Source organism: Erithacus rubecula (genome assembly GCF_903797595.1).
Source record: "Erithacus rubecula genome assembly, chromosome: 3".
NCBI lineage: Eukaryota > Metazoa > Chordata > Aves > Passeriformes > Muscicapidae > Erithacus > Erithacus rubecula.
This window is the reverse complement of record NC_136689.1, coordinates 78,076,746-78,090,056: the sequence shown is the minus strand read 5'-3', so window position 1 is coordinate 78,090,056 and position 13,311 is coordinate 78,076,746. Positions and strand designations below refer to the sequence as shown.

The window sequence follows — 13,311 nt, the reverse complement described above, 5'->3', positions numbered from 1 at the left end:
TGTTAAATCTGAAGATAGTATTAAAGTAGCACCCATTCATTTCAATGGGATGTAGAAACCTTAAAGCAACTACAAACTCCTGAATGTCAATACCACTAGTGATTTTTCTGTTAATCAAACAAGAATGACTGCTACTTTTCTAGTTCAATCTCTTAGATCTGCCATTTCCTGATGTTCTATTTGTTTGAATGGCTTTTAATTGCTTTAATAACAGCAAAAGCAGTTCATTTCCTTAAAGAAGCACCATAACAAGTGTAGGATGGCAGTTGACAGCATTACCTGGCAGCACCACCTTCTATCATACAGAGCAGGGTTAGACTATATTTCTTCTGTTTGTGATGCTCATGTAGCTTTGCTTCTTCATTTTGCTTCTATGGGATAAACAGATCAGCCTCTCTGAGGAATGAAAATAAAACATACATGCACAGTCTCAGCTGAGTTTGCATTTATTAAGCTGCAGCAGTACTAGTGGCACTTAATGCTGTGAGTTTGTACTAGTATTTTATACTGGTCATTTCCATACACAGCACAGCAGAAAAGAGAAAAGATGCACTAATAACTACACTAATAAGCACTAATAAGTAATAAGTAATTTTTCTTTATCCACTACCTAGTGGGACAGCTCTGGCTACAGCACTGTCTAAAGCTACATTTCTGTTCTTCTAGCTGAAAGGCATCCTCAGCAAGAGAACAGTTTTTCCAAAACAACTGCCTGGTGGCAGAACCTCTGGCCACTCTGGATATTATAACAAGTGACAATATAATAATAGGAGCTTAAGAAATCATTACCCTACTCAGCTTTGAAAAGTGTACTTATCTAAGTATCATCTTAAGTTAGATTAGCAAAAATAACAATACCATTCCTCTATATACTTCAAAAACCTGTTTCTGTCATCTTGTGTATATTTGGACACAGAAACATTTTGATTAATGGCTTTTTATTTAGTAATGAAGCAGGACATGCTTTGTAAAAGCCTATTAACATGCAAATGTAGAGATCTCTCATGATTCAGGTAATTTTTACTTTTATGTAGTTCAATAGAGTCCCAGTACATCAGTGTGAAGATTAATGAAAACACACCACCACAATCAGATTTTCAAATAATTAAAATGTGAAAATAGCAATTGTCACAATAACCGCACCATCTATCACACACACAACCAAATTTTAATCACTACTTTTCATAACTTTTCATAATGTGATATGACTCACAGCTTATTCTTTTCAAATTTTCCCATTTGGAAGAAACATTTTGCAAATAGGAGCAATTTCTACTACAAAGTATTTTCTATTATTTACCTCTTGGTTCCACTACATTTCCTTATTTCCCCTCCCACCATTAAGACTCCTCAATATGTTGGGACACAGAGCTAAAAGTGTGGAATGCTGACTATTTTAGGAGTTCAGTAGAAAACACGTTGTCCTAGGGTGACTAAACACGCATCCCTGTTGAGTTTCCATTACAAAAGCAAGTGGTTAGAGGGAGCTCAAGATCTGCAGGAGCAAGAACCAGAGGAAATTTTTCAATGGTACTTTTTTTGGCAGAGGGTATAAGGGATGTAATAATCCTCTCCTTCTCTAACATCCTTTTAGCCCCCAAGGACTTGATCCCAGACCAGTAGTTTTTGTATTTGTTTTTAAAAGCAACACATTAACTGTCCAACAGTGGCAAGTTAACTACCAAGCTGTTTATTTTCTATGATGTGATGACTTTGGATAGCATATTTCAAAAGTCAGTGCTTTCCTGAGAAAGCATCTCTGTAACTTGAATCATAATCACATGTAAATACATCAGGAATTTGGAACTTGTAGCTACCAAATTTTGCTGCAGGCTGGAGTGTAAGATGATGCACTGCCTGATTCAGCTGAACTCTTCTGAATTCACATGATTTTAAAAAGTAGAGGTATTATTTGAATATTTTTTTCAGAAGAGAGGTGCAAAACACAGAACAGCAAAGGTCAGCAGAATGCAATAATGCTAGAAATAACAACAATGCATTTTGGGTGTCTGTCTGTTGTCACCTCTCAGTCTCCGTGTGATTCCCAGAGCACCTACCCAGAGCAGGTGCAAATAAGTTGTGAGGCCAGACTGCATTTGAGCCTGCTCAGACACAAAAAGCTATGGCTCAATGAAAATCTATTCTCTGACAGGGGCTGAAAAAAACCCAAACACATGCATTACTACAGGTTTTTGGTAACAACCAGGTAGCTGTGAGCTCAAAAAGCTACAAATAAGAACACAACAAACCTCAAAATAAGAACACAAGAAACCAAAAGGATGTCTGAGATATTTACTGCTTGTACTTGTATTCACTATAATCCTCCTTTTACATTATTTCCAGAGATCACATTTTATAAACTGATACATATCAATTTTTTGACTAACAAACAAGTTTGCGCACTCCTTTCATGACAAATGTCTACCCATTCATTCGTTCTGTGACCAAAAAAACCCCCCAAAAGAGCATGTGTAAAGTGAATGTCCTTAATTTATCAAAAGGCCAAATAATTTTCTAATTTTCATCCTCCATATTTATGGAAAAATTTTGTATTAACCAACATGGCATTCCTATTATTAACCTGCACTGTCAAGAGAGGAGACGGATTCTCTTGTGTATTCTTGCTCTGAGTACTTGCTGCTAGGACATTAAAATTGACAGAAGGGTATTGGGCTCCTGTCATATTTATTTAAAATCTTCATACAGAAGAAGCCCATAGAGACATACTCTAGGCACCCAGATGACAGGAATGCTATTGCTGCTACATAATGGCCAGCTGCAAACTGAAGTTTAATTTCATTTTTGCCTATCAGAGGGATCTCTTCTAGCTACTTTCAGTTGTAAAGAAATGTCCATGAATTTTACAGCACAATCCTCATTCATAATTGCAGCACATCAAAAGAAGTAGAATGTAAAGTGTGCAGGAGCTTTAAGGTAAAATAGCAAGCTTTGTTGTGAAGCTCTGCTGCAGAAAACAGCCACACTTTCTGATGAAACACAGAGAGGACAGTAGCACAATCCAGAGTTTAGAAAAAGCACGGTGCAATCATACTATTTGATCCGAGAATAGAAGTAAAAAGGGGAGGGGCCATTCCTCTTAGGCTCAAGAGTTTTGTGTGTACTAGGCAGAAGTACAATAGGAAAAAAAACTACAAGGAGAGGGAAAGGGGAAGAAAAAAAAGGAAGGAAAAAAGAACATCCTCTCCTTCAGCAGCACTGCTGAATACGCATGAGGAAAAATTTCCTAAAACACAGTGGAAGTGTAAGCTCCTACTACAGGCCCAGATAACAGGGCAGGAGAGACGTCCAGGGATATGCTCCATGTCAAGCACAAGCTATCTTGTTTTGCAGACAACAGTAAGGCTAGAGAAAGCCATAAAAAGACAATGCAAGGATGCCACTGATCTGCCTAGGAAGTGCTTCGATGTAGGCATGTTGCCATGGACTTCCCAACCCCTGCTGACAAAGGGCTTGGCCATGACCTTGTTATACCAAGGGACACAGCACTGGTGCACAAATAGTCTTTCTTCTCCTTTTCTCAGTGGGTGGGCTAAGCATAATCACATGCATGCAATTCTCCCCTCTCCCCCAGTTCTATTGTTGTGACATGGAGAAACGATCCAAGTGTTTTGTAGACTGTGCAAGATGAGGAACACTGCCATTCTTCTGAGAGATCATCAAAAGTCAGATTTGCAATTCATATGAAAATCACCAATAAGCTATCAACAGTAATGAACAAGCAGACATTTACGGGTTAATTTTGGTACCTCTGCTATTTCCTGAAGCCTAGTTTACATACAGACCACTGGAGATCCTCGATCTTTTATGGATTAAAAAAAAAATATTACTTCAGCATTTGAAAGGAAGGCCACAACTCTCCACAGCAGAAGAAAAATGCATGGAGAATTTCCCACTCTCTGTATCTGCCTGTGCTGGCATCACACAAACCACACTGTGTGACAGAAAGCAGCTACCTAGCATTGTGTCAAAGGGAGAGCTGTGATCACCCTTGGAAGTGGCAAAGGCATGCTGATTTTAGCCTGCATTTGCTTTGCAGAGCTTCAAGTAACAGTAGGGTGCTAACACTGAATGGAAACACTCCAGAAAACACAAGCTAAGCCAATTCACTATTACAGAAGTCCAGCCTGAAGTAATTCCTTTCTTTCTCTAGGTCTCACAGACTGGCAAGCAGCCCCTCATAACTTTCTCATAAACCACTCAATGCTCAGAAAGTTTAATTTTTTATTTCACCAAATATTATCTCACTGTCACTTTTGGCACATGAAGTAATTTCATCAGCTGTTTCCATTTCTTTTAGGTATGGTAATCTTAAGGAACAAATTAATTAAAAACTTAAACCAGACTGACAGGTGTGAGTTCAGTAGCAGATTTTCAATGCAAATGCATATTTAGAAATTCGGGAAGGCATACAATTATTTCAGGTAGATCAGGTTTTAGATCAAATAAAAATATTAACATATCAATGGGCAGGTGTGATTTGGTGATGTTTATTTCCTTGGAAAAATCTAAGGAAACTTATTTAGCGTCTCAGCTATTGTGCACATCATGCAAAAGTTTCAAATGCAGTTCGTAAACTTGAACTCTGGCTACTTTCATTATCATAATGTGCTGCATTTTTCAAAGGGCTTAGGCCTTCAAAAATGTGACTGATTTAAACAGGAACACCTGTACTCTGAAGATTGAATGAAGAGTACTAAGTAGGGTACTTGCACTTGAGAAATCACTTCTGAATTTTGAAGAATGTGTGACTGAGCCTGTAGAACCACTATCACAGAACCACGACAGAAGGAAAATATCTGATATAATCCTCAGGGAAAATATGAAAAGAATTTGAACACAAATGAACAGGACAGTGTAAAAGAGCTGGCTGTTCACCACCTCACATGTGCTTTTTTACTATGAACAATGTGGTTGTAATGACAAGGAAATATAGTATTGTGCAAAATGTGAACTTGGCAGCTCACAAGATCATAATCCTTTTAAGCACACAACAGGCATACAAGCAGAGGACAACTCAAACATCATTGCTAATGTGACCTTGTTCCTGGACCTGCACTTCAGCATCTTCCCTAGTGGTTCATCTGGCTTCAGCTTAGGCTCAGTTAGCAGTGCCCATGAACAGATGCCAAGCCACAGATACAGTCCCATCACTGCAGTCATGTGCTGGGTCATTGCTCAGGACAGGCTGTCTCTCTGGAGGTTCAAATACCCATGGCAACTGTTTCACTCTGAAGATCACCAGCTTCTTCCTTCACGGAGCAATTAATTGTGAATGTATAATTTTTTTGCAGTCATCTGACACTGGCAGCCTACTGATCAGAACTCTGGTCACTTTGGACCAACAAAGCTGTAGAGGCAACAGAGAGCTGGTTCCACATTGTCCCATCAGACATTGTCCCATCGGATAATTTATAAGATGTGGGTATGACTGTAGAAGGCCACACTCTGAAAATGCTAGATGGCTCTCCTGGGTCACTGGGTCATCCAGTCTCCAGTATGTGCTGCTTAGGTAGCTCCTCCTAGACAGCATCACAAAGGAAAAGTGCTTCCACTAAGATCCCTCTTACTAGAGGTCTGCCAGTACACTTCAGATAGAAATTGAAAATCAATCTTAGGTTATATCACTTCTTCAATCTAAGAGTCTTGGAAACACTCATTCCTAACCATTTACAGAGTTCATAAACCAAAACTGCCTTCAATGATTTGAGAACTAAGAGAGCCTAGTCTAGACAGCCTAAAAGACAAATACTACTGAAAAAAACCTAATAAAAACAAATTACCTAACTGTAATTACATAGCATTCCACAAAAGAACCACAGAAGGGTTGAGGTTGGCAGTGACCTCTGGAAATCATCTGGTCCAAGCCCCTGCTCAAGCTGGGCAATCTAGAACAGGCTGCCCACAACAATGTCCAGGCAGCTTTCTATTATCTCCAAGGATCAAAACTCTCTTTGGGAAATCTGTGCCAGTGTTCAGTCACTCTCACAAGAAACACTTTTTTTCTTTTTTTAATGATGTCTGGAGAGAACCTCCTGTATTTCAATTTGTGCCCATTGTCTTTGGTCCTGTCACAAGGCACCACTGAAAACCACTGTCTCCCTTTTCTTTGTGCTCTCCTTGCAGGTATTTATACATATTGAAAAGCTCTCCCTGGCTCTCTCAACCTCTCTTTACAGCAAAGGTGCACCAATTTCTTCATAATTTTTGTGGCCCTTCATTGAGTTGATCCTCTTCAGTAGCTCCAACTTCCTATTGTACCGAGAATCCCAGTACTGGACACAATCCTCATTCCTTCCTCCCAGGTTTGTGTCATATGCAAACTTGTTTTGGGCACGGTCTGCCCCATTACCCAGATAATTCATGAAGATGTTGAAGAGCTGGACCAGATCCAGTACTGACCCCAGGGGTATAGTGCTAATTACTGGCCTCTAATTAGACTTCCTTCAACGGGCCTGTTCTCTGGGCCTGGCTGTTCAAGCAGTTTTCAGCTGACCTCCCTCTGCTCACCCAGCCCATACTTCATCATATTCTCTCTACAGAGATCTCTAAGCAGACAGCTTTGAAAGCCTTTCTGAAGCCCAGGGAGAAAACATTCAAGGTTCTCCCCTTATCTATCAAGCTGGCATTTTCATTGCAGAGGTTTATCAAGTATTACTTCCCCTTGATGAATCAATGTTGACTTTTCCATCACTTTCATGTCCTTCAAGTACCTGACAGTAGTTTCCATGATTACCTCCTCTATCAGGAAGTGAGGTAAGGCTGACCAGCCTGTAAGTTCCCTGGCTCTTCCTGATTGCCTTTTCTGAAGTATTTGTAAACACTGGGAATGTTACAATTATTATTTCAAGAGTTTCTGTTAGGTGCTTCAAGAAAACAAAAAAGCTATTGTAAGGGTGGGACTGAAAAGGCAAAATTATGAATAAGACACTTTACTCTTCAAAAGATTTTAATTTAGCTGAATCTTTTAACTCTCAAATATAGTTCCATATAAAGCATTCAAAACTTTTAAAACTGAGACATAGACATCCGATTATGCAGTGATTATTCTGAAATAAATACCAAAGATAATTACACAACTATTAACTCATGAAGTGATCAAGATAGCCACATTTACATTTTATGGTTTAGAATTAATCATATACATGTACATTTCTCTAGGAAATACAGCAGATTAGTAAATTTTAGCAGTATTACATTTTGGTATAGATACAGTCTTAAAAGTTATTATATACCAAATAGTTTTTATGTAGTGCTATGGCACAGTAAAATTTGATTTCCTCCTTTCCTGCATTTATGAAGTCAACTTCTGCATAAAACAATTCAACCATTCTAATATAATCATCTAACAGCTGAGAGCCTTCTGAGGTATGGAAACTTCAGGAATTATGTGGAAACATCTGAATTAAGCAGCACACGTAACACTAAAAACATACTATACCACTGATACAAAGTCTAGATAAATCCTGAGCTTCTGAAAATGGAAGATTCATGTAAAATTTCTAGAACACAGATAAGCTGGAAAAAAATGCTTGACTGCTGTCAACACTGTTCATCTTCACAGAAAATGTGTGGATTAAGAGACACTAAAACTTAACAAAAGACTGGTGAACTTGTGACTCAGCAGCAGCTTAGTCAAATCCCATGAAAATTAACTTGTAAACTGCTTTTTTTCCTCCATTAGCCTTTTTACCCAAAAATAAAGCTGTCCAAAGGTTGTCTGGTTGCTGTTTAATCCCATTTTGTGGGAGACCAGAATCATGACAGAGGAAGCAAAGTCTCTCTCAGAGTTACCACAGTAAAACGACTTTAAAAATTCAGTTCTGAAAGCAGAGAATAGGGAACCACTGATAAAAGTGACACCTCAAAATTAATTCTGCATCTGCAACACATAAACAAGGGCAAACAAATAAAATTATATCCTAGGGACTGCCTTTTATTTTAGTGGGCTGAGTTGCTCCATTCTGTCCAAGCTTGGACACAAGAACCTGCAACATTCCCTTTAAAAGGAATACCTAATACCCTTCACATCAAAGTTTGCTTTGGCTAAGATTAATTCCACAGCCAGAAAGAAATGCATATTTCATAAACAAGGCTGACATCAAAACTTCAAGTAAGAAGTTTCTCTTACTCTAAGACACAGGGCCAATTTTTTCCTATTGAAAACACAAAGCTTATAACAAAAATTGTTTCCATTTTTACAATGATACAGATATCTAGAGCTTAGGCTTTCTACTTGTCTATATGTCCAGGTGTATTAATCTAATAAAAAAAAATCCCATGCATATCTAGATGGCTATTCCTGTGCTGCAATTTGAAAGCATTACTTTACTCACTTCATACAATTTCAACTATGAGAGCTTCATCCAAGATAATGTATGTCTCGGTAAGAATGAGCCCCTATCCATGGCAAGAAGTGCTCTCTGAGATGAGAGCTGAGCTGTTTGGTTGCAGCAGACTGATGATAATCTCACATGTTCTATATTATTATTCTTTGAATTTAAAAAAACCCCAGCAAAATTACCTCTCTGTTTCTCCCAGGATACCTTAAGACCAGCAAACTGATTAGGTAAGGGTTGTTTTCTGGGATCAACTGGTTCTTGCAATTCAGCTAAGGGAAGATAAATGCAAATAAAGACCTTGAAGAGAAGTATAGCAGAAGTCACGAGGTGGGACTCACATGAAATTACTTACTTGAACACCTATATGTAAGTCAGAACATATTATCTCTTAGCTTATTAAAAATTCATCCTGATACTTCTTGAAATATTCCTGTGTGATTGATAGCTGAACTGAAACAGTTCCAACCAGACCTTGACTTCCTCCATAGCAACAAGGCTGTCTACCCTCTGGTAGACATATCTACTCCATAAAGTGCAGAATCTCTGGAAAACAGGGAAGTAGCCTAAGTCTTTGAAAACTATCTTCAAGGAAGATCAGCTGCTCTGCCATACTGAGAGTGAAAGCAACTTAAAGAACATGTGGCAATGCCACAGCTTATCAGGGACTCTCAACTGCCACTTGTTTGTCAAGAACATTCTCTGTGGCATTTGTGCGTGTGGCAAAAAAATGAGGTGTTGAGGTGACAGTCCCAATAACAAGAACACATTGTTCCAATGATGGGACACAAGTAAAGCAAGATGTGCAGGAATCCTCAGGCATGAAACAGAAATCTGAATATTTCAAATATACAAAGGTTCACAAGACCAAGAGGTCATCAAGATTTTCAGCTCTATTAGGAGGTCTAATGAGATACACCATCTGTGCTTGCAGATAAGGCATTTCTGGCTTGCAGGTATCTGCTCTACGTGGCTAAAGCAAAGTAAATACAGATAAACCTGTACAAGATTTCTCAAAACTTGAGCCAAATGAGACTGTCCTGCAATTTTGGCAGACAGCGATATCCCAAAAACCAGCACATAAAACACCAGCTATTCTTTGCCATCACTGCTTCTATTTGTTGTCTCTACCATACATTGTTACAAAGGAAAATCCCAGGGGATTCAAGGGCAGAAAATATGAGCTTCACAGGCCAGGCAGGAACAGATACAGACAAAAAAGACAAAAGATTGGGATTTGTGAAAATAGAGGTAAAGACACCTAAAGCTAAACTGGAGAGAAACTTGACATAAGAGTAATAAGTTACAAAATACAGGCTATAGATGATAAGTGATTAAGAGATCAGACTAAATTTTACAACTAATATAACTAATTTCTGTCCTGTATTCCTGGTGAACAGCAAGCTGAACATGAGTCAGCAGCATTTTCTAGTAGCCTATAAAGCTGGTTTTATTTTGTGCTGCTCTGCTGAGTGCTTACTAGACCACATTTGGAATAATGTCTTCAGTTCTGGGCCCCCAAAACATCAGTAAAGTAGTGTAAGCTCAGGGAGGGCCATCAGGATGCTCAGGGTGTTGGACCACTTATCCTCTGAGGAAAGGCTCAGGGAAGTGGGTTTGTTCAACCTGCAGGAACAAAGGCTTTGGGAAAACTTAGCAGCTTGCTACAAAGAAGCTTGTTACCAAGAAGACAGAGCCAAGCTTTAAACAATGGTGCATGGCTGCAGGATGAGATAGCAGGGGTAAGCTGAAGAAAGGGAGGCTCTGTATGGAAAAGCTGGCCATGAGGACAGTGGAGCAAAAGAACAGGTTGCTTGGGAGGATTGTGCAGCCTCTGTCTCTGGAAATTTACCAGAGCTGGCTGAATAAAGCCATGAGTATTCATTCTGGTTTGAGCTTTAGTTATCCCTGCTTTGAGCTTACACTAGAAATCTCTCAAGGCCCTCTCCAACCTGAGCTATCTCATGGTCCAGAGCCTGGACTATGTCCTCAGATGCTATGGTTTGTAAGAAGCTTAGAACTTTAAACCAGGCAATCTGCACCTAGTAATTGATTTCTAATAGTGACCAATTGCAAAAGCTTAGCAAAAGTGCAAATGACTAAATTAAGTTCTAAGTGATCGCTTCCTTGCTATTCATCTCATCAACAGCTCTTTGCCTTAATCTGTTCCCATCCATTTTGGCAATTGGATGAGAGATTTCCAGTCTCACCATGGCCTTTAGTGTTAACACACATCTCAAATAATCTTCAATTAACATACACTCCCATCTAGCATGTAAGCAAGCAGTAGAAAATGAAATTCTGGTAATGATACATAAATTGTTTAAAATGAAGGGGGCTGAGAAACTGAAAGAAAAGTAGCATCAATGTGTGTATGAACAGGATGTTACTTACTGGAATTTAGATGGTTCTACTCAGTTTGTCTACTAATAAACAGAACTCAGAAATTGCAGTGAGTGCTCAACTCATTTCTTTTATATTACCCGCACATAAATCCAATCTTTCTTCAGCAAACAGAACAGACCTCTGGTGAGCAATGAGAATTGTTGTAACAGCTGTAAAGGGTCTAGCAAAAGAGCTTGGGAATGCTCAAGAAAGAAGATATCTAAAACTAAAGGAGCCTAGTCACCTCCCAGAAAATATCCCAAAGCTCTGCTTAGAAAATCACATAATCAAACTTTTCACAGATTAAACTTTCTTCTTTTTTTCTTTTTTTTTATAGTGTCCAACTTAAGATGTTCAATTTAATGGAGGAAAGACCAATGCAAATAAAGGCAACAGGAGCTATAGCTGGAAAATACCGAGTGTTATATGCAAACTAAGTATTCTGACTGCACCTTAGGGTCAAGCTGGCCAGCCCATTAATGATACTCTCTGCACTTTAACTTCAAACTTGGCTTCCTCATACCTGAGGAACATTTTAAAAATAAACTGATTCTGAAAGCACCCCTTATAAGCACCATCAAAAAGCCCATAAGAAAATTATTCAGAGACAGCTGTGAGAAAGGATTTTTAAAGTGTAATAAATAGGAACTAAAGGCACAGGAAATTCAGTGGATTTTATAAAAAGTTGGGCAAGCAGCTTCTTAATGGCATAAATTTTGTGGAATAAAGCAAGTTCTGAAGATAACCTGCAGACCTGATTACACAACTAAAGTCTGTCAGTAAATATATAGATGGAATAGATTCGACCCCAATCCTTAGGTTATTTGCTTATATAAAGTCATACTGTTATTTTAAGACAACTCTTGCACATATGGAGCTTCTGATTGGTATCATTTTGGTGTGATGGTCTAATAATTAACAGAAGTTAAGTCTGAAACAGTTATTGAATTCTCAAGTCTGAAAGAACTGACAGGTTTTCTGCAGCCCCCACTGCTTTTAATAGAAAACACCAAAACAAAGGTCAGTGAAGGTTAAGTTGATTTCTTTTTTTTTAAGCTTACCCTAGTAAGCCTATTTAGGCTGAAATCTTTCTTGAAGCAGGGTAAAGAAAAGGTAGAAACCTTTTTTCTTTTCTTTTTCTGAAGATTTCTTTCACAAGGGGTGCAGCTCATTAGATGGTCAGCTTGCATAAGACTAAATCTCCACGTTTGCCTTTAACAAGTGATGTGGGAAAACAGATTTCATCATACTAACCATTTCACTGATGAAGGTAAACTGCTTAAGCCAGAAGGGTAAGTGATAATAGCAATGAGCTCTCTGCTGGCTAGCACTGCATGAGGTAAGGACACTACTAATATCTTGTGTCCAGTTCCTGGCCATAAAGGAGAAGGAGCAGAAGTGTTAGAAGCAGATACATTTTTCTGCATTCCCTTCTGTTTCTCAAGTTTAATCCCTTCTGCTCTCCTAGTAAATCTTTATTTTGATCTCTTCCTTCCTCTCCCTCTTTCTATACAGCTCTTCATTAATTTCAGTAAGCCTATCACTCAGTTTTCTGCCCTATCTAGTATAGTTCAGGTGTCACTCTCACACTCAAGACAACCACCTTTCCCTTATCTTTTCAGACAATAGCAATCTTTTCTTCCAAGAGTCTCCTACTCCTTGACCCTCCCTTCTTTGTCCTAGAAAGATATTCATCCCCTCAGGATCTTTAATTCCTTTCCCTTATCATCTAGCTCTGATAAATTACTACTTGGAGATATTAGTCCCTGGATATTTCCACAGCATGGATCCTTGCTGATTTACATCTTGTTGGAGGATCAAAAAGGAACTTCAGAAAACAGAACATTTCCCTGGTGCCACTAACCAGTACCCCTCCAGAGATGCCAGCAGATTGCAAAAAGAGAAAAACCCCAAATTCCTTAAGAAAGAAACAAATGCTTACACATATTCAGGAGTCAAATTGAAAGCTTTGCTAAAAATCTTCCTGGTACTGTTGTGCAGTTTTGGCTGCTGTCACAAGGCAAGAGCCAGTAAATTTTAAGTGACTTCTTCAGAAAAATCAAAACAACTGCTAGAACAAAGCAAAGAAAAGAAACTGGTGGCAGCAGTAAAGACAGCTGCCTACAAAGACAGTACTTAGCCCAGATTTGTGTCTGAAATCCTACCTTCCTGAAAAACCACTGCCTTTTCTATTTCAAAGCCAGTCTCACAGCAGTGTACAGCAAGCTGCTTTTAATTTTTGAGAGAGACTACATTCTGTGTCTGCCCAAAAGGTAATGCCTAATTACACCAGTCTGAAGTCATAAGAATAAAACTTTGATGATTCATACAATTGGTTCCAAGTTTATCTATGCGATTTGCTAGGCAGTTATTTTCAGTCTTCACTTTGATCAGAGAAAGTGACCTTGCTGTCCTTTTAATACCAGCTGTAAAATAAGCTTGCAATTAGTTCTTTAAAGTTCAACTGATTCTCATGAAATCTCTTATGACCAAACATGCAAATTAATTCTTTAGTTCTGTATCTCAGTAGTTTAGCAAATTCGGATTGCTCTTTGTCCCGGATATGCTT

The 13,311-nt window shown here is 38.7% G+C and overlaps 1 protein-coding gene across 1 annotated transcript in view; it reads right to left on the bottom strand.

Annotated features, from left to right (window-relative positions):
- DAP (death associated protein) overlaps positions 1-13,311 on the bottom strand; it is a 50,494-nt gene that overhangs the window by 12,369 nt on the left and 24,814 nt on the right. The gene's annotated exons all lie outside the window — the stretch shown is intronic.